General features: G+C 42.5%; 1 non-coding gene across 1 annotated transcript; it reads left to right on the top strand.

The window, feature by feature from the left end:
- The first annotated feature begins 3,945 nt into the window (after positions 1 to 3,945).
- LOC133793312 (small nucleolar RNA R71) lies at positions 3,946 to 4,052 on the top strand. The gene has a single exon (XR_009874761.1). It is a non-coding gene; the product is annotated as a small nucleolar RNA R71 (small nucleolar RNA).
- Positions 4,053 to 4,988: the final 936 nt, after the last annotated feature.

Genomic DNA, 4,988 nt, shown 5'->3' with positions numbered 1-4,988 from the left:
CACTAGAATGTAGAGATTCCCAAAAGATTGTGGGAAAGGACCCATAAAGTCAATGCCCCATACATCAAACAATTCCACCTCCAAAATGCAATTAAGAGGCATTTCATTCCTGGCTGAGATGTTACCCACTCGCTGGCAGCGGTCACAACGTTGAACAAAATCGTGAGCATCCTTAAAGATAGAAGGCCAATAGTACCCTGACTGAAATACTTTGGCAGCGGTGCGTTGCCCACCAAAATGACCGCCATAAGGAGCTGAATGGCAGTGTTCTAGGATGCTGGAAACTTCATTTGCTGAGACACATCTTCTCATTATATGGTCTGGGCATTGCTTATACAGGTATGGCTCATCCCAGAAATAAAATCTGGCATCATGTAAGAATCTTTTTAGCTGCTGTTTGTTGAAATCTGGTGGATGTACGCCCCCAACTAAAAAGTTTACAATGTCTGCATACCATGGTGCCTGCTCTTGTTCCACAACTAGTAATTGTTCATCAGGAAAGGAGTCTTGAATCTGCAATTCTGCCTCTGATTTGCTGCTGTTATTATGAGTTTCCAGCCTTGATAAATGGTCCGCTACTTGATTTTCAGTGCCTTTCCTATCTCGGATTTCTAAATCGAATTCTTGCAGCAATAGAACCCAACGTATAAGCCTCGGTTTAGAATCCTTTTTGGTTATCAAATACTTGATAGTAGAGTGGTCCATGTACACAATAACCTTAGTCCCCACAAGATAGGATCGAAATTTTTCAAAGGCAAAAATCACGGCCAGCAGCTCTTTTTCAGTTGTAGTGTAATTAATCTGGGTGTCCACCAATGTTTTGCTTGCATAGTAAATAGAATGAAAAATTTTGTTCTTCCGCTGCCCAAGAGCAGCTCCAATCGCGAAGTCACTGGTGTCACACATAAGTTCAAAAGGTAACGACCAGTCGGGTGCTGTGATCACTAGTGCTGTAACAAGGGCAGACTTCAATCTCAAAAATGCCTCTTGACATTCATTAGTAAACTCAAAAGGCCTATATTGCTCCAGCAAGCTGCATAAGGGTTTGGACACCTTTGAAAAATCCTTTATAAAACGCCTGTAAAAGCCAGCATGGCCGAGGAAACTTCTAATTCCTTTTACTGTGGTAGGGGCTGGTAGTTTCTCAATAACTTCCAGTTTAGCTTTGTCAACCTCTATCCCCTTGCTAGACACTTTATGCCCCAATACAATGCCCTCTTGCACCATGAAATGGCATTTTTCCCAGTTCAACACTAGATGGGTTTCTTCACACCTCTTTAAGACCTTTTCTAAGTTCTCCAAGCAAACTTCAAAAGAATCCCCATAGACAGAGAAATCATCCATGAATATCTCCAAGATACTCTCAGCCATATCCGAGAAAATAGCCATCATGCACCGCTGAAATGTGGCTGGTGCATTACATAACCCAAAGGGCATCCTCCTAAAAGAGAATGTGTCGTATGGGCAGGTGAAAGTAGTCTTCTCTTGGTCTTCAGGCGCGATAGATATCTGATTATACCCAGAATACCCGTCAAGAAAACAAAAGAACTCCTTACCCGCCAAGCGGTCCAACATTTGGTCGATGAAGGGCAAAGGGAAATGGTCCTTTCTAGTGGCTTTGTTCACTTTTCTATAATCCATACAAACCCGCCACCCAGTAACTGTGCGAGTAGGAATAAGTTCGTTGCTGTCATTTGTAACTACTGTAACACCCCCCTTCTTCGGAACACATTGGACAGGACTAACCCAAGTGCTATCGGAAATCGGATAGATTATCCCATAATCAAGCCACTTAATGACCTCTTTTCTAACCACGTCCTTCATCACTGGATTCAACCTCCTTTGCTGCTCCACAGAGTGAGTACAATCAGCTTCCAGCAAGATCTTGTGCATACACAATGTTGGACTAATCCCTTGAATATCGGCCATTGTCCATCCAATTGCCCTTTTATGCTGCTTCAGTAATCTCAGCAATGACTCCTCAGCAACAGACTCCAGACAGCTTGAAATTATTACAGGCAAAGTATCATTTTCGCCCAAGTACACATACTTTAAATGACTAGGCAGTGGCTTTAACTCCAGCTGGGGTGGCTCTTCAACAGATGGTTTGGGTGGCTGGAAGTGCTTTTCTGGCAGATTTAGAGCTTCAAAGACTTTATTGAATTTCTTTACTGGTTGATAAGAATCCACCCATGTAATAATCTGCTCTTCCTCACTACTATAATCCTCCTCATCTACAAAAATCTGGGTACCCATAGCAGCTTTTTCCACACTTCTACTGATTCTTTCAGCCACTAAAGTGTCAATAACATCAACTCTAGAGCATTCTTCAACTTCATCCGGAAACTTCATGGCTTTGAATACACTAAAAGTGACTTGTTGGTCATTCACCCACATAGTAAGTTCTCCGTTCTGTACATCAATGAGAGTACGCCATGTAGCAAGAAAGGGCCGACCCAATATTATAGGCACTTCTCTATCCGCTTCATAGTCTAGAATGATGAAGTCGGCCGGAAAGATAAACTTATCAACTTGGACTAGAACATCCTCGATTTTGCCCTCGGGATGAGCCATGGATCTGTCGGCAAGCTGTAATGTAACAGTCGTGGGTCGTGCTTCACCAATACCCAACTTTTTAAAGATTGACATAGGCATAAGGTTAATGCTAGCGCCCAAATCGCATAATGCTCTTCCAACATCTCTACCTCCAATAGAACACGGAATCGTGAAACTGCCAGGATCTTTTAACTTAGGAGGGATCTTGCTTTTCAACATCGCGCTACATCCTTCTGTGAGAGCTACAGTCTCAAACTCCCCCAATCGCCTTTTCTTTGTCAAAATATCCTTTAAGAACTTGACATAATTCGGCATTTGCTCCAATGCTTCGACCAAGGGGATATTAATATGCAACTGTTTCAGTACATCCAAAAACTTTCTGAACTGACCATCCTGTTGTTGTTTGCGAAATCGCTGCAGAAATGGAAGAGGCGGTTTAGGACCAGAATTTACTGGAGCAGTTTGCTGACCCTTTGCTGTAGCAACTGGGCCAGTTTCAGTAATTTCCTGGGCAATTTTGTTACTTGTTTCTCCTTCGCTTTGGATTGAAGTGGGCTCCCCACTACCCTGTATTTCCTCAGAATTTCCCAGATTTTTACCATTCCTCAGCTGAATAGCTTTACAGTGTTCTTTCCCATCTCTCCTTGGGTTTTCTGTATCACTAGGCAAAGATCCTTGCGACCTAGTTTTCATTTCATTGGCTAGCTGGCCGAGCTGCATCTCAAGATTACGAAGAGAAGCTGCTTGGCTCTGTATTAGTGCATCGTTCTTAGCCATATACTCCCTCATTAGATTCTCCAAAGAGTTCGGCTGGGAGTGTTGGACAGGTTGTGAAAGTCTTTGTTGTTGTGAAAAACCGGGTGGGTAAGCTTGCTTTCCTGGTGCTGGTGTGTTGCTGGAACTTGCTCCTTGACCCCCCAAGACAGATTCGGATGCTGCCTCCAAGCTGGGTTATACGAATTTGAGTATGGGCCACTGTTTCGGTTAAAATTCTGGTTTCCCACATAACAAACTGCCGCTGGGTTAGAAGGGCAATTGTCAAAAGTATGCCTGTCCCCACAATACACACATGATACTTTTGCACTCTGAATGGAAGCAACTGGTTGTACATTTCCTCCAATACTCATGTTCTTTAAAATGTTGGTCATTGAGGCCATTTGAGCGGTTAGAGCGGTTAGAGCATCTACTTCAAGAACACCCGCTACTTTTCGGCTTGTAGGAGCTGTAGTATTTGACCATTGGTAGTTGTTACTTGCAATCCTTTCCAAAATCTCAAATGCTTCGTTGTAAGACTTGGAAAGAATGGCTCCATTGGCTAAAGCATCCAAAACCATTCGAGAGGCTGCATTGAGACCATTGTAGAATGTCTCCATTTGTATACAATGTGGGATACCGTGGTGTGGACATTTTCTTAAAAGCTCTTTGAATCTCTCCCACGCGTCACTAGTGGACTCATCTTTCGGCTGCTGAAATGACATGATTTCACTTCTAAACTTTGCATTTCTGGTGGGAGGGAAGTACTTTCTTAGAAATTTCTCAGCCAAGTCATTCCAATTTGTAACCGAATCGGGAGGAAGGGTGTTGAGCCATGATCTAACTCGGTCTCTTAAAGAGAACGGAAATAACTTCAGCCTCAATGCTTCTTCACTCACTCCTTGTAGCTTGAAAGAATCGCTCACCTCCAAAAATGAACGAAGATGGAGATGAGGATCTTCCGTTGGCATCCCACTAAACTGCCCCACGGTTTGGAGCATTTGAAACATCACTGGCTTGAGCTCGAATTGAGCTGCTTGTATTTCTGGCCTCACAATGCCTGGATTTAGCTCATTAAACATGGGGGCAGCGTATTCCCGTATTGCTCTGGCTCTGTCATCCGCCAAAACAATGGGATTAGTGACTTGCTGGCCATCCCCCTCTTCATCAACTTGCTCAGCCATAGTGCCTCGGCTGTTAGCCTTTTGAGCCTTCCTCCTTTTTCTGAAAGTACGTTCGATCTCGGGGTCAATAGGAGCAAGTTCACTGTCCTCTTGCTGGTTCATACACTGTAGGTACCTGAGATTGCACAACCTGAACCAACAAGGTTAAAAACAACCAAAATAAATTGTCAAATAGTTGATAAAACAGAATTTAATTTTAAAGTCCCCGGCAACGGCGCCAAAAACTTGTTGTGAATTTTCTAACGATTAAAATATGCGCAAGTATACACAATCGACAACAAGTAATACAGTGATAGAGTATCAAAGTTCATCTCCACAGGGACTTTTAAACTAAATAAATGAAATATCAACCAAAAACAGTTTACAATTCAGTGACCAAATCAAGAGAAAATTTGAGTGATTAATTCTGAAAATAAATGTAAATGAGCAATTTAATTAAACTAAAATTCAGAGATCAAAATGAAGGAATTCTGTGTAGATTTCAGATACGAGAAA

This window comes from Humulus lupulus, chromosome 7 (assembly GCF_963169125.1).
Source record: "Humulus lupulus chromosome 7, drHumLupu1.1, whole genome shotgun sequence".
NCBI lineage: Eukaryota > Viridiplantae > Streptophyta > Magnoliopsida > Rosales > Cannabaceae > Humulus > Humulus lupulus.
This window is presented reverse-complemented; position numbering and strand designations above follow the sequence as displayed.